General features: G+C 39.1%; 1 protein-coding gene across 3 annotated transcripts in view; it reads left to right on the top strand.

Annotated features, from left to right (window-relative positions):
- Window positions 1–25,666, top strand: part of RNF144B (ring finger protein 144B) — an 85,946-nt gene that overhangs the window by 13,883 nt on the left and 46,397 nt on the right. Inside the window, exon 2 of one of the 3 annotated variants that reach the window (XM_039712050.1) lies at window positions 383–430. The gene's annotated coding sequence lies outside the window, so the exon portion shown is untranslated. Of the gene's footprint in view, window positions 1–382; window positions 431–22,894; window positions 23,340–25,666 lie in introns of those variants that run through there. The other 2 variants (XM_039712049.1, XM_039712048.1) reach the window with 2 other exon arrangements.

The following is a 25,666-nucleotide window of genomic DNA, read 5'->3' on the forward strand; positions in this document are numbered from 1 at the left end:
CTCTAATTTACATGGGAAAATATAATAATAGTAAAGTAGCAGCAAATTTCCTTTGGGAAAACAAGGTTTTCTTTGGTACTGTTTTTCTTGGTTTAGTTGTATGTGCTTTGACCTTGTCATCAATGACCTCAATAAAATAATTCCATAGACTTAAATTCACTACAGGATTTAATGTATTTTTCTTTTTCTTATATTCCCTAGATAATTTGACTGATTTCAGAGGAAGCATAAATTTCACTTACTTTTAGATAACCAGCTTGTGCTAATGCTGGGATGTTATGAACATTTCTAAAGCTTTTGCACAAATGCCTGTGTAACTGAGTTAAGTGAATTAACATTTTCATTCCACATTTAAAATAATTTGCACTTCTTGTTCTTACAGTGACTGCAGCACAGAAGTATCCTTTCAAGTCCCTGAAGAAAGAATCCTGTAAGTAAACTTAGCGGAGTTAAGACTGTGTTACATATTCTATATTCTTCCTAATGGAAGAGTGAACAAGAAGTCACTATGTGGCTTTTCATATGTCCAGCTTGCCTAACAGAGCTCAGACAAAGGCAGATGTTATGCCTCCTAATCCTGTTAATTTAGCAGTGATTTTGATTGCACGTAATATAACATTCTACTAAAGCAAATCTAAAGGTGGACTTTGAAATGATGTCTTGAGGATGAATGTCAGTTTAGTTAGAGGGCATGTCTTTGCTACCAAACTTAATTCTCAAAACTTTTGCACAGTCTTTTTAAAAATGAAGAAGTTATAGAAATATAGTATTTTTTGTAAGAGTATTTAATATATTAGCTTTTATCTCACTGCAGCATTACATTTCTAGCCCTTTTTCAATAGCAGTCATGCTGTGGATATAAAAAACTACTACAAATCATGAAAGAAGCAGGACTAAAATATCATAATACTTTGACATCTATTGCATTATCTCCCTAAAGAAAATGCTTTCTTTCTTAGATGAAGAATTGCCTCTCTTGCTGACAACAAGGATCCTGCAGGTTGAAAAACTTTTAAAAATTCACTTTCAAGAACTGTATCAAGGCTAGTTAAAGTGCTGTAGAAGTACCAGTGTAACCATTTAGTCTATACAAGTAATAACTTAAGGAACACAGTAGTTTTATCTTTGCCATCTCGTTATCCTCTGGACACATATATTCCCTGTTCCTGGCTCAGGTAGTAGAAGTACTTAGTCCTGGACAATTTTCGGTGCATACTGGGGTCTAGGAGAATTGTGAGAGCTGAAGAAACCTCATAATCTCCTGTGCAAGTTTCATGTCTCTAAGGTGGCAGTGTTACATCCAACACTTTGCTGTTGTTAAGACCAAAGGCTTTGTCTGTCCCTCAGTAAATACAAGATATATAGGTCCTCAGCTAAACTAGCGGGGAGGTTTGGTGCTTTGGGGGGCTTAGCAGGTTTTTTTTTTTTTTTTTTTTTTTGGAAAGCTTCCTGCAGAGTCTGGGTTTGGAGTATTGTATGATACTGTCATGTGTTTGTAAGTATACATAAATGTAAGTAGTTTTTAAAATTTGAAGTGCAGAGAATGTATTTTTCTTTCACATCTGGACAGTGTCTGCAGTTGACAAAACAGTGTTTCATATGGTGACAGTACATTTCTGGTATTAGAATAAAAAAAGGAAATTAGTTACCATTTTGTATTGACTTCATTCTAATATTACAGCTTCTTGGATTAGAATCAGTTTCCCCTTAAAAATGGGAATGGTATTAATTCTAGGATAGCTGGCAACCACCCTTCACTGGTAAATCCATTATGTGATTGTTACTGGTGGGGATTGGAAGATTCAGTAACAAGTACTCTGCTGCTAAATGAAACTTTTCTAGGAACAGGAACTCAGGATATTGCACATTACAGAGTGGATCAGTAGACTTCATCTAGAAAAAATGTAAGAAAATTTTGTGCAATTTTATGGATTGCTATATCTGTCTTGCAGCTCTTTTCACTGGAGAAATGGGTTGAAATCCTTTCTCAGATGGTGGATAGGGAACTTGAAGCCATATTATCTATATGTTTTTTCTACAGCCTGTGGTAGCACTGAGAAATGTTGTGGTGTGGTTCACAGCTTATCTCCACGGGCAATTTTGTTGACCCAAATGAGGGAGTGGTGCTGTGAATGAATAAGAAATCTTAAGCTAATAGCACCTTTTCTCCACAACATGATGTTTTTTGTTTAAAGTGAGTTAATTTTTTTAAAATGGAATGGGGTGGTCCTTCATGAACTTACCTGAATAAAACCTTTGTGGAAAAAAAGACCTGTGTGGAGATGATTGCAGTGTGCCTCATTAGTCACTCACTTTCATCAGTGGTGACTGAGAGAGCTGAATCATTTTGAAAACTGAAGACTCTTTTTCTATATAAAAATGAACTTGTATCAATGAATGTTATTGGTGGATGACTGAAATGTTGTTTAAACCCATGAGTCCTTTAAAATTATAAGAAAGCAACATAAACATATTTTCCAAATAAGAGTCTTAACTATGGAATTTAAGTTACTTTCTTCATGCAGATGTATCACCCAGTACCTCAGATTCATTTTTTTCCCTTAGCTGGAGGTGTTTGGTAGCACTAATAGGCAGAGATTTGCAAGAATTTCCTTACTTATTTGAAATAATATATTATGGTTGCTGTTAGTGAGCACTAGAGGGCTCCTTAGACTAAAGCAAAAAAATACAATGTCAGGTTTGTTATCGAGAATATGTCTGAGGCATTTTGGTATCTTGAATTAAATAATCAAAACCACTGTTTTCATTAGAATAGTTTAAGGCTTACTTTTTCAAGAAAAAATAAATCAGTGTATTTGAAAGGATAGGAATGTAGCCTGTTGTTACATAGCAAGTGTTTGAATTTTTGAGAAGCATTGCCTTTACATGTAGGCATCCTACTGGTTTAAATTTTTATACATTTTTTGATTAGCAGTAAAGATTTTTTCAAGTTCCCTTTCCAAGTGGTTTATTTTAAGATAACTTATGTTTATGGTTTATATCTCTTTCTGCTTGTCTGTCCACCTTTAAGTGTCTTTCCTTACATGGTGGTTAGTTTATAATAGCCCCTGTATTATGAAGCCCAAGTCTGCCTTGCAATCTCATAAATGTGATTGCTGTCTGCAGAGGTGAATGTAAAATGTAGCTATGCTTCTTTGGAAGTGTTTTTCAATACTTTGGACTTGCTTTTCAAAAAAGCGCTGAACATTATACGTTTCATGAACGTCAAAAATGATTCTTAGATGGTCTGAATTTCTAGTGCAGCCTGAAAAGGCTTTGCCATCTTACACTTGCTGATGTGTGGAGTGAGTGGGTTTATTCCAGTGTTAGTTGATGCCATCTGGGGGGAGAGGAGGTCTTATAAAACCTACTCTATGCTGATGGGGAAAAAAAAACATGAAAGAGGACCACTCTGTAAGCTGTAGGGGAACAGTGGTCTCATTGTCTTGGTTTACACAGTCTTTGTAGTCAGATATATTTTTTTTTCATACATCCTCTTGATTTTTCCTTGTATAGTGGTTCTTGTGCATAATTTTTTGAGTGTTTTTCAAGGACACTGTGGTGTTGCAGAAGGTAATTGATATTAGAGAAAGGGAGAGACATTAAAAATGGAATTAGTTATTATGGTACCCAATTTACATCACTCTAGGTAGCATAATTTTTTATTGTCAGAGGGAAGCCTGAAATTATGAACCAAAATTAGTACAACTGTGCTTTCAAATGTAAAGCTTTTACATAGACACAAATGTACACTTGTTTCAAGTGTAGACTTTGTAGAGAACAATGAGTAGGCTGCTTATTTAGAAAAATAAAGGGCATTTTTTCCCAATAGCAAGTCAATCATCAAAGCAGCAAGTGAGACTTTATTTAAAGGCTGAGAGATAGTTTATTTGTGGGACAAATGTCCTAGAAACCAGTGGAGATTTTTCTGTCTTAAATAATGTTGGCAGCAGCAGGGTAATATTTTACTTGAGACACTTTCTTTGTCTGTCAAATATTCCCCACTTTCTTGTGTTTTCCTGGCCCTGATGTACTGTTTCCCGTCATAGGTATATGCAACTTATTTTTAGCCCTTGATGGTGGTGTTCTGTACAAAACATTCTGTGTTCAAGTGGAATTTTTGGAAGTAAAGAAATATAATGATGTAGTGGAGATGAGGAGGAGGATGAGGAGGAGGATGATGTAGAGCAGGAGATGTATTTGAACTGTCTATTGAACCAATCTATTTGATTTATCAAATCAAGTGATCAGAGTTGATCTTGATTTATCAAATCAAGATCAGAATGATCTATTCCCATCTGGCTTTTCTTTTAGGTTCCTGAGACTTGGTGACTCAAAATAACCATTGTTCTAAAGGGGGCTATGAATTTACAAGGAGTCTTTCCCTGTCAGAAAAAGTTCTTACTGATGTTAAGTGAAGTGTTACCTGATCAGAACAGCTTGCAAAGAGAGCAAGGAAAGAACACTGTGGTCCATTTTATAATTTTCTCTCCTCCAAGTCCCATCAAGCTCACTAAATTGTTCTTACATGCTAGAAGCTCTTGGGGAAAGTGGGAGAAAGAGAATATTTGGAAAATGGTATATAAGAGTGATGGAGGTGGAATTGGGGTGCTTTGCCTGCCACGGAAAAAGATAGGGAAAGAAGATACAGTGTTGAAAAGCAATAGGCTGAGGCATCTGCTGTAGTGAGGTCAGACTGTGAGGAGGCGTGGGGAAGGTTAGGGGGACAGGAGGCAAAGAAAACCTGCTACAAGCACAAATGGTCCCTGACTAGTCCTAAACCTTCTACCCCTCTGAGAACCCTCTAACTCCTTGATGGTACCCACTCCCTAGGGACATTTGGGAATCCATCCAGATCTCTTTCACATCCTCACCCTTTCTCCACTGCAATCCAACAACTTCCCCACCTACCATAACCCTACTCCTATCACCTCTGTCCTACCTATACCCCTGCTCTGCTGCTGTTTCCAAATATTGCTGGCAGAGGAATGAGGACAGAAATACTTAGTTTCTTCTCATCCTCAGGGCAGTAGCATTTAGTTTTATCTATTTTGCTGAGGTGCATTGAAGTGATTCCATGGAGGATAGCATAGCTTTCTTCCCCCAAACACTGCTAATATTAGACCTAACAATTACCAGAATCAAAGTAATTTCAGTTTTCTTTGAGGATGAATGCACTGTCTGTGTAGTTCAGTTTGCTGCACACAAAGTGAATTTGAGCTATGGAGATTAGACTTCATTAAAATGTCTTCTGGGCACTCTATGGCCAAAGACATGTCCAGATGCTGTATTTCTATTTTTCATCACTGATGAAGCATGATGCATGTGGTGACTTAGATTAGAAGGCGACAGTCTTGGATCTGTCTCAGCTGCTGCTTCTAACTATCACAGAACCAAAATAGCATGAGCTACAACACAGAGCTTGCAAAACACACTTGCCTAGGGAAAATGCCAGCCAGGTATCAAACACGTTGGCAATGAGAAGGTTCCTTTGATATAATCAGCACTTTATCCCATGAGTGCAGTCTAGGATTTAAGGAGAGCCTGTGTTGGCACTAAGCTGAATAGACTGAATTCTCAGTGAAAAGAACATAATGAAATAAAAAAAATATTTCAGTCTTCTGTGTCTTGTTTAGCTCTATTTGACTAGACTTTGTTTGAATAAAAACTAGAATGTGAAATACTGTGATTCTGGGAAGCCTGAGCTCATTTCCTAGCTCTACTAAGTTTTTGCTAATGTGACTTAATATATACATGTATGTAATTCCTACTTGAAATAATTGTAATATTTTTAGCTTTTTCAATTCTTGGTTTTAGGGCAAGATCCAAATAATTGCCAACAATTGCAGCACTTCAGGAGGAAACTAAGTTGTAACAAATAGGAAACATTAATGTATTTCACATTATTAAAAGATAAAGGCTTATGTTTAAAAGAATCAAGTAATTCTAAAATGCTAACTTGTCTGAGGACACGGTTCTTTGAAGGAGAATAATTTTGTTCTGTATTACATAAATTCTGAAGCAAAAACTTGCTGCAGACAACATTTGACTATATTGCTGGTAAAAAACATTTTGAAAAATTAATGAAATGTATAATTTTTACATTTTGTAAATAAGTAATTATGCTAAGCCTAATCTTCAACAGAAAAATCAAGAATTAAAAGCACATTTAGAACTCTGTCTTTCTGATGAAAGAAATTCTGTTGGGAATTTTAACAAATGTAGGGATTGGGAATTTTAACAAATGTGGGGAATCCTCTTTCATATATAGTAGTATTTGCCTCAATGTCTCTTTCAGTTTATATTAATATTGTTATTAATATTAATATACGTTATATTAATATTGTTCTTCAAAAGCTTGGCTCTTTATAGAGGAAAAGGTAATGTCTATGTGGATTGTAGAGAGGCAGTGAAAGAAAAGGAAGGGAAGAAAGTGAAATGTTAATGTTAGACCCTGACTTCTGCCAATAGAAAAAGGTAGTGATGGGGCCAAACCAATTCCCATTACTTTGTATACCAGTAGGTGTGGGAATGCTGAAGAGGTCTAAGGTTTTGATGAAGTTTATAAAACCCACAGATATTTAGTAACCCATATAAGCAATATAATTAATGTTAATAACTTTTCATAAAAATGCAGCTTGTTCTTAATCTCAGAAGGTGGGCGTTGGCGACTATTATCACAGCTAAATACTTTTCTGTGATAGGTATGCAGATACATTTCTCTCTACCCATTATCTGAAATTGTTGTTTCCCAGTTTTCAGCTGAGAAGTTAGCTGGAAGTGGGAAATTTTATGTGGGTGGTGGTAAAAAATAACCCCTTTTCCAATGCAAAGCATACAGACACTCTCAGTGTACCCATGACTGTGTCCCTATCTTTCCATTCTTGCTTTTTATTTAGTTTTCATGGGACAACCTGTCCAAAGATTCGCAAAGACAGGCTGGATCCTATAGACTTGCCCTAACTATCCATGTTCATTTTGCCAAGAGTTCATACTTTTTCCAGTTGCACATTTCCTCATTAGAGCAAATTTTGCTCTAGGCTCCATAACACAGTTTAAAAATACAAACACAAAAACTGTCTGACTGCTATTGAGATCGCTCTTATAACACAGTAGCCAGAACCTTTTTAAATATCTTGCTGATACAGGTCTGATATCTCTCAGCTAGAGGAAACCAAACAGCTTGCCACAAGTCCATCTTTTTTGAGGAATTGCATAGCACATCCTCTTCTGTCATGCCAAGGCCTTTCTGTAGGTGGCAGATAAGGCTGAGAACTTCAGTCTGAGGCAGCAGCGCTGATCTTCTTAGATAGCTTCTTATTGGCTTCAATAAAGTGCATAAAACTTAGTAACACACTTAGTGGCTATTTTCTCTCTTTTGAGTTAGCTGTGTGAATAAACTCCCAGAAGCAGAAGTTGTGCAATGAAAATAATTATCTCAGGACATTTTGAAGGGTAAATTTTCAGGTAAGTCTGTCATGCTTACGTGTTTCCTGAGGAGAACCAAGAAGCATCTCGGCAGCCTTCTCAAGAGACTAGATTTTCTGCTTTCAAAGAAAACACAGTGTGTCCAACCACCCTGTGTATCCCTTTGTCTGTCCATCTTCACTCTAATGGTGTTGGACTCACTGCCCAACTTGTAGTGGTTCCTGCCAGGTTGGAGGAGACAGAGTTCAGGTCTAGTTCATTATGTTCAGCTGCTGCTGGTCACCCATCAGTGCAGATGGAGCACTAGGCTGGCAGGAGCTGGGAAGGAGGAAGGACAAGTGTGGTGACTCTAGGAAGGGAAAGGGCATGGAGAGGAGGCAGTGGAGAAATGCTGTGGGAGGACACTCGGGGCGAGCTCTGTGTGTTGGCGCAGTTCAGGTTTTGTGCAGGATTGCTGTGAGGGAACATGGGCAATACAGCTGTGTTGCACTGGAGGGCTCAGGCACTGCATTACACTGTGGGTGCTAAACGGAGGACATGATTCTGTAGGAAACCAGGCTTCATTAGTCCTGCTGTTCCCTGAGTGACTTACAGAACAGTAGGCATGCTTTGACATATGGCTGTATACCAGCAAAACTTTCTGTGAATGGCTGGAAGACTGAGTGCTTTCTTTTGTTCCAAAGACACATTTTCATTTCTACAGAAAATGGAATTATTGAGGGCCTGCTGAGGATAGAAAGCCTGTAATTTATCGGGGAACTGCACTGGTAGGCATATCTAATCTGCCTAATCCATTGCCATTAGCATTGAACAGACAAAATGTTGAAAGCATACCTAAGCCTGCTGGTGATACAAAAGCGCCTAAAGCTAAATAGATTTTTTTTGTTTCTTGAGATTTATAGCTCACATATGTTTGCTATACAAAAAACCCCAAATCCAACTGAATGATATTACTGTAACTTAGTTAAAGCTTTCTATTGACAGTATAAATCATGAGGACAAAGCCAGATTCCCTTTTATATGCTTTTAGAATATTGATATAAAAATAGATATTTTTGTGTTCATATTTCTTTACGATAGTTTAAAAGAATGCAGAGGCAGTAGCTCTCCTGAAATGGATCTTTAAAATTGAGACTGGCATGTAGTTGCATCAAAAGGGAAATTAAAGCTCGTCTGACAAGCCACAGTTTTGGAGGGGATGGAATTATCTTTGGTCCTTGTATGCAACTCCTCTGCTGATTCCCACTGAATCCTTTTAAAAGGATACTTTTTTCTAACATTCACAAATGTGATTGTTTAACAACATTGTCCTGCACACTGTAATGTAAACAAAGTAAAAAGGCAGAAAGAGGAGTGAATAAAGCCTAGTGAGCAAGCTATGGGCAGTGTGGAAAAACAAACAAACAAACAAAAGGTAAAGTGTTGTTTGGTGCTCTGGATCTCAAAGGCATTTATCCTGCAAATGAGCCACTGGGAACACCAATAACTTCTTCCTCCAGCAGCATCTATCTGATTTAATTTAACAAAGATCCTCATGAACCTGTTTGGTGTAGTCTGATGAGATAATGTGTTAAATCCTGTGATAGCTGGTCCTAATTGCACTTCTCTTCAGACATGATTCATCTGTTACACAGTAGTGTGTTTTTCTTCAGCCTGCTAATGCCAGACACCATCCAGTTATCACAGCTCTTAATTTGCATTCTCTCTTTAATGTTTTCTGTGCTTTTTTACTGCAGTAGCTTTGACTAAGTAGTCTTCTATTTTATTGACTATTCCCCTTTTAAGCTAGGGTCAATAATAACTGTGACCTTCATTTTGAAGTGTTCAGTATTTATTTTGTTCTTCAAGAACCACTGAATAACTGGTCAGAGCTGGTTGTCAGGTGACCTTGTAGCATGTTTGTTTATCACTTTGCTCAGCAGCTCTTTGAAGGAGATGGGGTACAGAAACAGAGGGCTTTTATCACCTTTTTTTTGCCTCTTGGAAATATTATTGGAAATTCACACTCAGTGCTAGTATGCATTAGTGATTTTGCCATTTGGAGAAGCTGGAAAGCTCATTAGATGCCATCAGGTTTGTTTTGTGCATGATATTAAGACAAATAATGCAATTGTATGATCAAAATACTTGACTAGAGTTTGTCCAACACTCCAGGTGTTGGTAACATGCTGTGTGAACCTTTTGACTTTCAGGCCAGACCCCTCTGTCAGCAGTTTCTTGTTTTACTGTAGTTTTTACAAATGTAGCTCAGCCCAGAAGAGGCTGAATAGCTGCAGGGAGCACAAATGGGACAATACTGTTTCCTTGTAGTGGGTGTCAGTATGGGGAAGGGACTGAAAAATAGATGTATATAAAAAAGAGGACAGCTTGTTCAGTTGGGTCAAGCTGGCAAAAAAGATTAATTGTTTTCACTTGGAAGTGGAGTTGGAAATAGAGGAGGAGCTCTGGAGCCCATGATGCTTCTCAAAGGCAAAAATCCTTCCCATTGTCTAAAATCATGGCAAGGCAGTGCTCGAGAGTTATCTGAGCTTCAGGGGAGCAGAGTAGTGTTCTGCACACACTTCATGGGTTTCAATTACTCTGCCAGACAGTATTGAATAGTATTGAATCTGCCACTTGACTGGAGGCAGGCTTGATAAAGACAGCATTCATGATAATTAAATGGCTCAAACAGACTTTGAAAAGAGAAATGTGTCTAGCTAAGGACAGGGACAGTTGATCCCTTGCTGACTTTGTCAGCAGAGCTTGGGACTTTGTATCTGAGAAAAGGCAAAGCTTTGTGTGACACTGCAAGGAGGCTGAGTCAGGGGATCACTAACCTGTCTGCCTGGCTACTGTTCCAGTGACAGACAGACAGACAAACAGAAGCTTTCTAGAGCCTGGTCTCTGCATTCTTCTATGTCTGTTTTTCAGGAAGCTGATCCACACAGAACTGTTCTTCCAGAGTGGTCTGTGGAGCACTCCTTGATTTCATAGCATTCAAACACTCTGCTTAGTTTCTATCTCCTAACTAAGAGCTAATCCCCCCTAGAATAGTTTCCTTGTATCATTTTTCAGGACAATCAGTTACTGAGGCTCCAGTTACAAATGCCAGGGAAAGTTCCTCTCAGTTGTGTATGTCAGCAAAATGTCTTCCTTTATTGAGGTGACTCCCATTGTGGAGGAAGGCAAAACACAGACTCTGCCAGGAACACCTCTGCATCTGAGGTGTTGGCAATATTTGTGTCATGATGAAGTAATTGGAGCACCCTCCTGATTACTAAAACAGGTTCTTCCAAGATCTGTCTTGAACAGTGAGGATTTTTGAGGGGGAGGAGGAGGCAGGTGGTGGAGGGGTTGGTGGATGAACAAGGAAAAGCTGAAAAGGGGGGAAATCTCTGAGGAATTGTTCACTTAATGCCATGGAGGGACTGTCAGCTTTGTGATAAAATGTTTGACATCAACTGATGCAGAAGTGCTTTATGGGATGGAGCTCTTGCATCTAGAAAAGTGTTCTAGCCAATGGATAAAATCTGCTTGAAAAAGTTTGTTGTTGTTTTGGGGATTTTGTTGGGGTTTTTTTAAGTGACAAAATGATCGATTCTGGAAACAGTGAAAGGAAACGTGTGGTTTTGTTGTGAGTGTTTTTCAGGCATTAGGTGTTACCATCAAACATCCTGTGGTGCTGGCTGTGGCTGTTCAGCTGTTTGTTCAGTCCCTGCACTGGCTTGTAGCTTGTGGTGAGAATCTCTCTCCCATAACCTTTCAGCAGGGAGGATTACTGCTTCTTGTCTCTACCTTTCTGATCCTCCACAACTCACTGCTACTCTCTTGTTTTCTGCCATCAATGTCATCCTTGCTTGCGTTGTTATGTTTTATGTTGGCCCATCTATAAAAAAAGCACCTTGCCCTGTTATTCATAAGGGAAACATCTCTTCTTTCAGCTTCTTTGCTTCCTCTATGACTTGTACCAGTGGCTAGCCAACAGTGATGACTAGTTAATGCTGGTCAAGAATTGCAGCTATTCATTTTCTTGATGAGGAGGAAAGGAGGCTGAAAAAGAAATGTCAAATATTCCGACTGGTTTAATTGTGTACAAAGGTATATTGTATCTTCTTCCTGCCTTGCTTTTTGTGTTATTTCAAAACTCTTCCTCTGGTTCCCTCTGACTGCAATTCAGACTGTGAACTCTTTCTGACAGTGTTTTTGGGTGATGCCTTGCAGGGGGACCACGGTCTGAAGTAGGGTACAGAAAATCTGTAACATAAAAAGCATTGATACCAGGCTACTTAATAGTTTCACAAAGTACAGCCTCTTATCATTAATTTTAAAAGAAGAAATGTTAGCAGTTAGGAATTGTCAAATAGGTGTTACCTGAAGGAGTTCCCTTCTGATAATCCTATGCACACATTAATGACAAACATTAAAATGTCGTGGTCATGCACATTACATTTGCAGTAGCACAGGAACCCAGATGTAAATACTAGGAAAAAAAAAAAAGCTTGTTCAACACATTTCACAAGACACCTTTAAGGCAAAAACAAGATCAAGCACACTGGAGCATGTTATATATTTCTACAGATACAAAAAGTCATGAGCTAGTACCATATTAATAGTGGGATATTTGGGATTTTGCTTACTGATGGAAGTAACTATTCTGAAGAAAAAGTGAAAAGATTTTAGACTTTTAAGGTAGATTCAGACAGGTTTCAGACAGGTAGTGCAGGAAGTTTTAGGAACTGTCTGCCAAACATTTTTTGTGGCTGAGATAACAAGATAGAAAGGGCATGAGTCAAAGGGAAGATAGTGGGAAGGTGGGAGGAAGAATATGGGAAGAGATTCAGAAATAAGAGGTATCAGTGGCCCCTTGTCTCCTCTGCAAGAATTTTGTATTTATTTTGTATTAGCGTGTAGTATTTAGGCAGGTAGAATGTATATGGCATTTATCTCTTCTGCCTTAGTTTGGCAGGTTTGATGGAAACACATGAAGACACTTTGTATTGTTTGAATGATTATTTGTATTGTCTTCAAAACAAATATACTTCATCAGATCAGTGATTCTAGTGTTCACTAGAAAACTTATTTTTATAGGGACTAACTTTTAATCTTTTAATTCACTCCAGATTTCCCTTTGAAAATTTGTGTTTCACTGCTTTGCCCTTGAATGCAAGACACTTTACAGTCTGTAACAAAGCATACAGGACAACTGAGGCATGCGTTGCATACTTTGTATACAAGTAAGTAAGGTTTTGGAGTTTTTTTGTGGTGTTACAGAAGATAAAATTACTGTGCTTTTCCAAGGTCAGAGGGTGTTTGTGGCAAAGCCTAGGAAAAAAAATTCTAAACCTTTTATCTGTGCTCCAGCTGTTTTTTTGTTAAAGAGCTGGAAAGTCTATTGCAAAATTCCTGAAGTTGACTTCCAATGGTTGAAACTAGCATGTCACATGAAAGCGTTTCCTCTTTACTTCCTACTGTGTGTAATGAAACTGAAAGGCTGTACATAGCCACACGTTTGAAGAGTACCCAGTAAAGTGCCCTGACTTTTGCTATGATTTTGTGAAATGATCAGTCTAATCCTTAAAGGTTTGAGCTGATTTAAGTCTCCTGCTTAACTGAATTTCTTAGGGAAATAGAGCTCATGTAAATTACACTATTTGTCTGCTGATACGCTTGACAACTTTCTGAGCCATTGATGTAAAAAGGCAGGCAAGACTCTCTCCTGTTGCACATTTTCTAGTACATCCAGTCAAAAACCCAGCATCACATATAAGGCTCAGTAACCAGTGTGCATGTGGGGCAGTGCAGTTTATGACTGCTCTAGGGGCACTTTGGAAGCAATATCAGGGAACTAGGGTTATTGTTTCAGTAGCCTTAAGGCACACAAATCCTTAGAAACCAGGCTTTGTCAGTTTTGCTGCTCAACCATTTCTTCACATACAAGTTTGGAGCATAAAATCTGACAAATTAATAAATCTCCATTCCTGAGGAAAACCATGGTTTGCAATGCCTTCTGAATGAGGAAAATAATTTACTCACTGACTGTTTTTCAGCAACATGCTGGAGACGCTTGTACAAATGTTCATTATTTTAAATTCATAAGCTTTTTGGAATCTTTTTACAATAGAAAAAATCATGTTGTTTGGAAATGGATGGTATAGAGAGCAGAGATCTTGATTGTCAGTTTATGGATGCTTTAATGTGAGAGAATCTTAAACCTTCATGCAGTGCCAAGAACAGATTTTGTGTGGTCTAGACAGAGTGATGGATGGGCCTTGTGGCCCATAATAGTATTGAAACTCAAAACATCTTGGTATATGGAGTGTTGCACATCTGGGTTATCACTAAGAGATAAAAAATTTATTGCGCACTTGTTGCCATTTGAAGGAGACTGAAGCAACTTCTCTGTTTCCTGGAAAGACAATCAAAGAATGAAAGCACATTATTGGAATTTTTCCTTCACCGTCACTATCTCCATTCCCGTCATACTCTGCTGTGTTTAGTGGAAATTAACTGCAGCAGAACATCCAGAGAACATCAGATTTCCTGTAAAACATTAATTTTATTTATTCTTCCTACGTGTTTTTCAGTTCTCTCCTCTCCTTCCTAGTCCTATTGACAAGAAAAGAAATCACACATAAGATCAGCTGTTTGCTTTATGTAAAATATTGCATCAAAATAATGACTCATTGGAAAAAGATTTCACACAGTAAACACATTCACAAATAACCACTCAGGTCACAAAAACAAAAATGTTATTAATAAGGACAAAGGAAGCTGTTATTTTAGTTTTTGAGCAATCTTGATTCATGTTTCCTGTCATTTTCCTTGGGGAAAGTGAAACAATTATCATTAAATAAACAATTTAACAGTACTGCCAGAAATACTTTAAATCCTTAAACTAGTATTATCAGGAATAAATCCATAGTTGAAATAAGCTATGGTCTCCTGCTGTTCAACTTCAGTTTCCACGTACAACTTTGAGTGCTACATCTCACATCACGATCTGATACTATTTTTAACCCAAAGGTGAGAAGCCATTGTTGTAAACCCTGTTCCTGTGGCAAAGTGTGATGATCACCATATTTCAAGAGGATCTCAGGTGGAATTTCTTGGTTCTGACCAAGTTGTGCTATATAATTACTCTGAGGTTTGCTCAGTAGGAAACAGCCTCTTCGTTCCAGTTTTGTCAACCCAGAGAGGTGCTTTGTGCTGCTTTCCCAACTGAAACCTGTGGCAGCTTGCTCCCTGGGACACCCAGAGAGTGGTGGGATGTTTGTGATCACCAAGAGGGGTGCTGGGGATGCTATATGTCTAGACTTTGACACTGAGTTTGTTCTCTGCAAGGGTATTGGGAAGTGCTGTTTGTCATCTTTTTGTTTATGTTGTTCAAAAAGCCATGAAGATATACAAAGCTAAAAAGTCTTAGTGTTTTTTCACGCAATGTTCAAAATATTCTCTGTGTATGATTCTTCTTCCCTTTCACTTGCTTTTTTTTCAGTATGGCAAATGTACTCTATTCATGAATCAAAATCAGAAAGACTGGAGAGTGTTATGCTCAGTCTCTTCATGCTGCTGCTTTCATATTCAGGAGAGTGAAATGGTTTCCCTGCCTTTGGCCTCTGTTAGAATTATGGAGCATTTTACAGCCATTCCCTCTTGACCTGTCACTACTCACATTTGTAAAGTTTCTCCCTAGCTCTCATGTAGGTCCCTGGAAACTGTTATAAGGTCTCCCTCAACCCTTCCCTTCTCCAGGCTGAACAACCCCAGTTCTCTCAGCCTGTCTTTGTAGGAGGTGTGCTCCAGCCTTTTGATCATCTTTGTGGTCCTCCTCTGAACTCACCCCAGCAGATCCATGGCCTTCTTGTGTGTGGGACCTGAGAGGGGCAAGCATTCACCCCAGCAGATCCTTGTGTGTGGGACCTGAGAGGGGCAAGCATCACTGCAGGTGGGGTCTCATGAGAGCACAGAGGGGGAGAATCCCCTCCCTCACTCTGCTGGCCATGGTTCCTGTTACGCAGCCCTGCGTGCAATTGGCTTTCTGGGCTGTGAGTGTACATTGCTGGGTCACGTCCAGCCTCTCATCCACCAAACCTTCCTTAAACTTTGTGTTGAGTTCCTCCTTAAACTTCATGTTCTCTCACACCTCCTTGGCAGATTTCAAGATCCTGGAAGTTTCTTCCCATCTGCCTTCTGCAGGTGGGATCTGACCTAGCTTTGCTCGTTTGGTAATTGAGAGAGGTGTCAGGTTCTTTCTTGCAAGTAGGCCAGTTGTTTCTCCTTTTGTCTAAAGTCTCTTCTTCTTCTTCCACAATGCAGCATTTCCATTCCCTGTGATTTAGGATATTGTTTTTCCCAAGCATGTAAATTGCAAGCATGTAGAGAGTTATCCTAAGGATAATGTAAGGAAAAATTTAGTTTAGAAAAATTTACTTACAGTCAGAGGTCACTGAACAGATTTCTTCACCTTGTAAGATAGAATTCATGGAAACTAAAAATTCAGAGTTCATGCTTCAAAGCTTTGTTTATATATTTTATATATTTGTTTATATTGTATAATGCAAAGTAATTCTTGATGGGAATGGATTTATTGATGCATTTTGCCTCGACTGTTTTTTGTCATATTCCAGGAAATATGTATACATGTATAAAATCAAAACTTGGAGGAAATACTTGATCTGTTTAAATTTCTTCCTGATGTGTATAGGGCAGCTAAGTGGAGCCAGGGGCTTTTCAAAGATGAAGTCAAGCTTAACAAAAAGATGAGCTCACTTGTAATTTCTTCAATGACCGCAGATAGTACTGAAGCAGAAAACACTGTTTGCTTGGATTTTAGGACTGTTTGGACAACCAAAGGTTTTGGTATGTCTCTTGCCCCCCTGCTCCTGATCAGTCTTGTAAAAATCAGGTTTCTTTTCCTGGAGATTCTTTCTGCCCAACTGGGTACCCCTAATTTTATAAGAGTCTTAAACAAATTACCAGGTTAAAAGCACCTATTTTTAATTAAGTTACCTGTCAGTTGATTGTAACAGATACAAAAATAAACATTAAGTAAACCCTTCTCAAATTATTTCAGTGCAACCGAATGTATCCTTACGTCACTTGCAGCAAGCAAGCCATGTACTTGGTTTTGAGTTCCCACTATCCTAATTTTGGGATTGTTGAATTTAACAACTGCTTGCTAGCTGGTGAGTGTTAAAGGTGTCCTTTCAAGGAGATTGTTGTAATTGCTGTCTGCTGTGCTCTGAGCAGAGGAGAGAAAAAAGTTTTATCACTATCCTAACGAGAATGTGAAGCAATCTTGGATTTTGTTACTTCAGCTGTGATGTGATAAGCATGCTGCCAGCAAACAGCTGCACATGTTTTAACACGTTGCTGCTTCTCATCTGGGAAGTGGTACCGTGTCCTTGTTGGATGCTGCCATTACAAAGGTTGCCAGCCTAAAGCAGCAGGGAGAAAATAGGATCACTCAAACAGCCCTGCTGTGGTGCACTAGGAGGCTGAAATCCTTAGAAGCTATTAGTTGTGTTACCTGGCCACATGATTAAATTCCATAGAGAGAAAAGTGGATCTGGACAAACCTTTTCATATCTGGTCTCATCATAAATGGGTGAGATGTAAATTCTGGTGAGGAAAGGAGACTGTAAAAGGGGAGTGGAATGGCATTGAGACCCTTTCTGGAAGTTGAGTAAGGTGAGGGGATGCTGGGAGAGTGGGACAAGTTCTTGGTTTTTCCCTATGGGTATGCTTCAGCTCCACTATTTCTCTGCATAGCCAGTCCATTGGAGTAACCCTTGTCCAACACCTCTTGGAAATTATTTCTCACCCTAAATAAACCAAAAGCTGTGTGTGTCATACTTAAAGAAAAGTTATGACTCAAAGGTATATATTAGCTCCTCACCTTAGTCCTTCCTGCCAGATGTCAGTGAAAGTCCTCTTGTTGGCTTTTATAGCCATAAAATTAAGTGTCTCAGCTCTGTTTCATCTCTGACCTGTGCATCCTTGACTTGAGAGGTTAGTTAAATCAACAAGGTCTGGGCTGAAATGTATTATTAGGTGCTCCCTGCCACCCTCCCCTCCAAATTTTACCTGTCTTATAAACCTGTAGATAGAGTCTAATCAGGCTAAGGCAAAGCCATCACCTAGGAGACTGGCTTGGGTTGGAAGGAATAAAGCTGTCTCTTACTATTTCCAAAAAAAGCAGTCAAGAGCTTGAGGCAGGACAGAAAACACAGTAGAATCAGAGACATGAAAACAGTGCACATTTTTATCTCATGACAAGGACAGGTCGATGACCTCCTCTGTTACAGAGAAAACTTCCTGTGTTGGTTGCCAGGATGGTTTTCCCCTCTCAGTTTTTAAACTGATGGTGATTCTGATGTCTGAAATCACTGCAATTCCAGGTACATTACCAAAACAGTTTGTTAAAAGTCAACAGAATGTGTCATTTTGGGCACATGATCAAAAGGGGAAAAAAAAAATAAAATCTGTGCTTGATTGAATGTCTATGCCATGTGCTGAAGTTAGCTATAAGCATAATTAATAGAAAATCAATTTATCTGAGCCTTAAGTTATCCCCAAGAAATCTTTATATACTCTTGTTAAAAATGTGTGCTAACTTTAAGAGAAGGCAGGAGAAGAGGATAATTCAGTGTCTCCTCTTTCATGTGTATTTAGTATGGTTCCTTCAATGCTGCTTTATAAATTACTCTTTTCACAGCTAGAGGGTCTCACCTGTTACCTGATGCCCATAAGAGCTGAGCAACTCTACTTCTGTTTGTGTAACACATGAATATGAGAGCAAAGCAAGTTGTTGAGGCATGCCTCATGTCACAGGAAAAGGTCAAGGGGGGGTGTGACAGTAGCCTCTTCCCTGTGTCCTGAGCGCAAGGAGGTGGCTGAGGATGTGCCCTGGCCTGAGGGTGCTGCTCTGGCTGCCCTGGGCTGGATGTCTGCTGTTCACTGGCAGCTCATCAATGTCTCATTTATGGCAGGCTCATAGAAACTTAGCTTGTTTTCTTCTTGCAGGCTGGTTCTTCATGCACATAGTGAATAGAAAGGAGTTAGCCTAAGCAAAAATTTCTGTAGAGCTGTTTGGTTGCCAGTGGCAAAATGCCTGCTGCTGGTGGTGCTGGTAGTAGAGCTCTGCCACCAGCAGGTTTTGCTCTGGGGGCAAATACACTTTGTTTCTTTTGATGTTTTCAGGTCCCAAGAAGACAAGGTGCCCTGGAATTCCAGTAATACACTGTCAAAGCCATCGGCCTGGATTTTTAAGCCGAAATTTCTAAGCACCTGAAACCCACCCATTGGGCTAGCAGGCTGACTTCTCATGGTTTTCTGCTGAGGCTCTATTTTATTTTTTCCCTTCTAGCACGGTTCTGTATGGATCAAATACCAAAAGATAGTTTAAAGTATAAACACAGGAAAAAATATGGATGGAGAAGAAATAGAACTTATGGAAACCATATGATTATGTTTGGAGATGGTCCACTGTGCCAACAAAGTCTAATGAATATTGCATTTTGTTTGGTTCATAGGAACAGGATGAGTGTAAGTCACCTACCACTCTTTGTGTCTGAGACAAATCCACTCATTTTGAGATCATAATCATAAATGTTCGGTAGACAGTGTGCCATCCCACTCCCTTTTTTTACTGTAAAATTAAAAGCTCTATACATTGCACCTACTATTCTTTCAAAATAATTTAACTTGATTTATTTCACTCTAATAGAAAACTCCTTATAATAAAGTTTTATGTTTTAGCTGAAGGGATTAATGAAGATTTCAAGCCTGGTTTGTCAGGGAGTGACTAGCATACTAAGTCAGAATTGTAGAACAATAGGGTTATTTAAACAGGAAAAGATGTGGTCCTGATTTTCTTGTAGCTGTACTGATTAAAGCTTGTCTGCATGCAAAATATTGCATAGCTCTGTGTTTTTCTGCACTGACATCTGATTTCTAGCATTGTGTGGTTGTATAAATACATATATGGAATAGAGATTCCTTTTTAAAACATTTGGTTTATGAAGGTATCACAAATGATTTTTTAATAGTGTAATTCCCCTTTAAAATAGTTTCCATTGAAGACAACTATTAATAGTACATGACATCAGGGGTGTCACACTTTCAACTTCAGATAATATAGGTATACTCCCTTTGCAAAACCCCTTCCTCTTTTGTTTTCAGCATTGGTTATGTTACTCATTAGTATCTATTTTTGTTGTGAAACTGTCTCTCTTACATCTACAAATACTTTCTTTTTCCATAGGGAAATGGATTATTTGCATGTACACTATATAAAATTGATAAAGACAAATTTTTTTTAGTGAGGCTCTGATTTTAAAAAGCTTGTTATAAAACCTGTTTTTAATATTACACATATGTATAGCAATTGCTGTTCAGGTGATTTAATTTTTTTTTTAGTTGAAAACTGTGAAACAGGATAGTGAATTTTTTTTTCCCTCATAAACTAGTCCTATTTTCTTTATGTAGAATTACAATGAAACTGTTAGTTATACACTAACTCAGTGTTTTCACTTGCTGTTAATGGTATTTTGTTTGTGGGATGTCAGTGATCTTTTCACTGGTCATGCTATTACTTTTTTACCCATCTATGTCAAAAATTAATTAGTAATTTCAGTTAATGAAGAGTGGCTTAGTCATTTCTGAAGTATTTCGAGTCACTGCAAGGATGACACAGCCATGTTAGTAATTAACTATGCCAGCCTTTATTCTTATTCTGGCTAGTAACTCAACTAAAAGTTTCCAGTGATACTGCATTTTGACATCTCAAAGGCTCAGCTATTCCCCCAGTCTGGAGGTATAAAAGCATCAGTTAAGCATGTCCAAAAAATTAATTGGACCCTTTCAGTTTTGTGCTTTCTATCACAGCTGTCCAAGAAGAAGGCAAATGGGGAGAACTTTAGCTTGTGCCTTGTCTGGAATTGTGTGACAATGTGAACTTCTTTTCTATTTGTTGGCTCAGAAAGGAAGCCAATCTATCTGGGTAAGAGATTCAGGGATTTGAGCTGGGTAGCAATTTTAGCATGACTCATAACACTTCATAAAATTAGCTTCCAAGATGTGCTTCTGAGAAACTGTGAAGTACCTGGGCTCGAGGTACAGCTGAAAGAGAAATCATTTTCACAGAAGAGCTCATAAAAGTCCAGCTCACATCTTTTGGTGATGGCAATTGAAAGAATCATCAGTATTGATCATCTCCTTGTAGCCTGAGCTCCTGCACAGTGCCACATCACCTTCAGCTCCCCTTTGCTGTGGAGATCCTGGAGAAGCACAAAAGTAGGGGCAAATACTGAAGAGAAGATGGAAGCAGAGGCATAGCCAGCTGTCCACAGAGCATCAGTAAGTGATTGTCTGGCCTGTAAATCCGGGCCCCACAGTTTAGGATTTGATACCCAAAAAGCAGAGTTTTTGAAACAAGCATATCTTAACATTTCCAGTTAATTAAATTTCTTGAGAAGCATTATTTTTCTCACCAATTTTTTGATGGCTAAAGGAAATAATTTTGTTGTAAGCAGTTTTGCACGTTTATGCAATCACATTATAACTTGCATGGAGGTAGTAGGAAATGGGATAAAAATACGATGGGATGTTTGTAGCTGAAGTTTCCAGAATTTTTGTGCATTTTAATGTACTAAATCTAGTTTTTATAGTTTAAAAGAACATGCCCCCCAGATACAAGCTGGCCTCATCATACCTGAAGGGAAGATAGGTAATCTTTGTTGTAGTTCTGTCTCTTCACTGGTGGAGGCTACTTCAGTGAAGCTTGTTTTTGTTTTGTTGTGCCAGCAAGGAGTAAGTACCAAACCAGATGCTACTTTTGCTACTCTGCTGTTGGCAGCTGCCCTGCTCTGCTTCTGAACTTACTGCCCTACTATTTTTCCCACCTGCATGAATGACATGATTTCCTTCATCCTCCCTCTCTCACCACTGTCCTCCTTGAGATAATTGCCTTTTGCTGTTCACGTGCTGTGGTGCTGAGCACAGGGGCTGAGCACAGGGAGAGTTTTCCTGCTGAGCTTCATCTGTGGCCTATCAAGTACTTGTGTGACAGAGGCAGAGTAGCAAAGGGGGCAGCTGCAGGAGGAAAATATAGGAGCTGGAAGCAGAGGGAAGGTAGTGAAGAGAGTAGTGATAGAGGCTCAAGCTATTTCATACTAGAACAGAACAAGAAGGATAAAAATCTGACCAGAGAACGAGAATTGTTTTTTACTCATAAAGTTTTCCAAAGTATTCCATGTTTTCCGTATTGCTCTAGAGCCTAAAAAATAGCTCTGAGCCTTCAGTGTTTCTTGAGTCTTCTCTAGGACTGGCCACTGCTGAGAATATGTATGTCTACTTCTGCTGGGGAATGCTCTGCTAGCTCAAGTGGCAGTAAATGTGACGTGGCCCTAGTTTGCCTAATCCTGTTGTAACCATGTTGATGAACACCATAAGGATCAACAAGATCCCACATGTTGGAACAGCTATATTTTTTCTGGTTATTATCTCCTCCCTCCCTAAATATATATAAATAATACGTAAATATAAAAAATTGGTATATATAAATTATATAAATTATACATATATAACTATATCTAACATTATTTATAACACCCAGGGTTAAATAGATAAATTCTAAGTTTTTACTTATTCTGAGAGGAAAAGAGTATATGATGGTAATTCAAGCAAAGCTGTAATATAAAGGAATAATTCAGCAAGGAGGATGAATTAAAGTTGCACAAGCTTTTTTTTTTTTCTTAAATTAATCTGATGCAGTATAATTGTCTGAAAATAACTAAAAGCTCAGCTGTGAGCTTTTATACATCCCGGAAGAAATGCCTATATATAATTTTTCACAGGAAAGTACTGAAGGCAAAATGCCAGCAATGATTGCATGAAGTACAAAGTAAATTTATTTCATCATAAGAAAATTGCAGATTAACATTTATACTTCCTTCTGTTTTTCTGCACTCTCTGCACTCTGATATATCTATATTTCTTATCTGTGGGTGTGGTGCATTTCCTACAGCAGGAAAAGTTCTTGAGGGTTTGGTGTCATGTGGCACAATTAGATATTCTCCTGCTACTTGGCTGATGTGAATCACACCCTTAGGTCTGGAATACGGAACTGCAGGATTCCCAACCCCTCTTGCACACAGGGACAGCTTAAAGAGTGAAATTTTAGTATTGACAGAATGAGACGAACACCATCATCATTAAACACTCAGATCTGAAATTGCACGGGTACTTTACTTTTGAGTTTAGATTTTTGCTCACTTCCCCTCCAACGTGAAGACATCAGGTTTTTTTTTTGTTTGTTTTTTTTTAGATGACTTTTTTTCACAAGCAGAAGCCAGCGAGGTTTCAGACATCAGCTGCTATGCAAACTGCTCTCCCCAGGCAGGTTAATTTGGGAGGGCTTTGATGAGTGTCACATCTACAGCCTCGCTGCTCTCAGCTTTCCCCGGTCGGGGCTCGGATGGGAGCCGTGCTCGGAAGCTGCACTGAGACCCACAGCAGAAGGGGAGGGTGTGCCTTGGCTGGGAGCTGCCCGGCTGTCAGGAATCACCTGCGGCTGAATTGAGTCTCGGATGGGAAGTAGGAAGTGCTGTGCTCAAGCTTCCTGTACAAATAAATGCAGCTTTCCCACAGCCGCTGCATGCGGGCTGTGACGCGCGTGTAGGATATCATGGCAGCGTGCACTTAATAGCAGGGAGGGGATGATTTCTCGGAGAGGCACAGGGGCTGGGAGACGAGCCCTGCTACAGCCCTAAAAAGTGTTCGGCTGTCAGACAGCCAGGGACGAGGACGGGCGTGTGGGAGCCAGCGAGCTCCGGGGCTCTGTGACACCGCGGCTCTTGGAATGCCCGGCTCCTGTGCAGCCCCTGAAAAGTCACACAGCCGGCAGTGAGCGCTGCTCTCCCTTCAAGGTATGTTGGAATACAGCTTTCTGTCAGAGGATACCCTCAAAGAACAGAAAGCCAGCATTTGCTTCTAATGGAAGAAAGTGGAAAAGGCTTGCCTTTTTTTTTTTTTTTTTTTTTTTTAAGGTAAGGTCTAGAATGATTAAATAGCTAAAATAAATGTTATTTGTGGTTTGGCTAAAATCAAACTATGTAGCATTTAGAGATGAGGCAGAAGGAGAGCTTGATGTCCTGACTGTTAAAAGGCTGAAAATAAATAGACGTCAAGTACTTCCCAAAAGGGTGAAATGACTTTTGTCAGTGTAACTTTTGGAGAAATATCTGTGTGAAGTGTTTAAAAATGCTGCAGAATTAGGATATATTTGTGTGAAAGGCTGTTGCTAAAATGGCATATGTTTTAGTATAAATAGAAGAACTTCTTTCATACTGAAAAAATACCTGATTAAGCTGGTGGAAGCCTGAGTTTAAAATGCTGATACTTCCTCCTGGTTTAAAGGCATTTCTTCTGCTACAGTTTCATGCAGCTGGTATCAGGAAGGAAAAAACGTTCATCTGTATTGTACATGTGTTAACTTCTAATCCGTGTTAATGTACACTTCTAATCTGATCAGGGTTTAGGGTTATGTTGTTTATGTAAGCACATACAAAATATAGCATACTTTAGTTTTCTAGTTTGCATTTAAATTTTTTTTTTTGATGCTGAGAATAGACAACTGCATTTACTGGAATGTTTGCACTGCTTTCTCATCATAAGGCTTTCTCAGTGCAAAGCAGCTTTAGTAATGAAGATATTACAGTCTTAATTTATTTTAAAGCTCTGTATTTTCTGTAATACGAAAGCACTCTGCTTCTTAACTGCATACAGCAATATCAAATGTCTTCCTTCAGAGAGCACTGTAAGTTGGAAAATATTTAGAATTACCATAGTAGAGAAAGCATTGCAGGGTGGCTTTGAATCCTCTTGGTCAATAGACACCAAATGCTTCAAAGAAGTAAATTTTAGCAGAGATACAGGCTGTCACTGAAATACCCCCATGCAGCTTTCCAACTGCCTGGGAGCAGGCAGAGCAATCTGATACGTTTGGCTGCCCTCAGCCTGAAGGGCAAGTGGTCTCGGTTAAGGGCAGGCACTGGGTTTGGGATTCCAATATTTACGGAAATAGAAGTTTCAAAATCCTGTTCTTAAATATTTTTCAAAACAAGCAAATTTTCCTGATGCTTGTCTTGTATAGGACTTGTCTGTGCCTGAATGTGAGTGGGTGTCAGAGTTGTTGCTTTAGCATGAAAGTGACTGAAACCCCTCTATCAATGAACATAAGCTATTTTGGAGAAAATACTGCACATTGATGAGGCTGCATGGCTGCAGTTATGCTGCTGAAAGTAATGCTTTAGATTATGGATGTGAGAAGTGTGTGTTTGCAGAGAGTCTAAAGCTGTAGTAAAGTGGAGGTATTCTTTCACACTAAACCAGAGCTACTCCAGGGCCAAGTAAGTGTGATGAGAATCAGGCTCCTTTTATCCCATGCATCTTACTGTCTGATGGGGATATTTCACACTAAGTCCTGTCTGCTCACACAAGGACACAGAAGCCTCCCTAGGCTTCACGTGGAACTAGCATTTTGCAACCTGCAATAGTTTCTGCTCCCCATGCTGAGGTATATTCTGCATGCACCTCGTTGGTGGTTGTGGGCTTCTTTCCCGCAGATGTGACATTTTGGTGATTCTGTTTGTGTGATAGTATCCCTTGGGGCAAAAGTTAGCAATATAAATAGCAAACAAAAGGGAGCTTTTTTCTCTCTAGCTAGGTTCTTGGATTGCACTCTATTCTCTAAATACTTCATAAGCTTTCTAGAAATAAATAGCATGGAAGTAGTTGTCTGGCCTTTACCTTTTCGCAGAGGAAAGTATGTGCTTGTCCATATTATTATTGTGAGCTTAAAATGCAACTGTGAGAATCAGCAAGCCACTCCATAGGGAAACAAGCAGTGCTAATGCTTAACCTGGTTCACAGCTCATTAGTATGCCTCTGCTATCCTGTGTGGTGTGAGCCTGAGCCCTGTGCCTGCAGTTAACCCTGTTCAGACCTTTCAGTGGTGAGACCTAGTGGAGTGTGTTGCTTTGATGTAGCTTGAAAGAGCTGCTACAGACTTGCTGTCCCTCTTCTGGAGTGGGGAGTTTTCTTGAATGTGCCTGAAACTTCACAGTGCCTATAGGTTGTACGGATCAGATCCATAAATATCTCCTGGGCTAGTAGTACTGTGATATCTGAGACCATAATTACAGCTCTGGGCCCATGGATATCTCAGGCACACGTGAACAGAATACTGTGGCAG

This window comes from Passer montanus, unplaced genomic scaffold (genome assembly GCF_014805655.1).
Source record: "Passer montanus isolate IOZ18808 unplaced genomic scaffold, ASM1480565v1 scaffold26, whole genome shotgun sequence".
Lineage (NCBI taxonomy): Eukaryota > Metazoa > Chordata > Aves > Passeriformes > Passeridae > Passer > Passer montanus.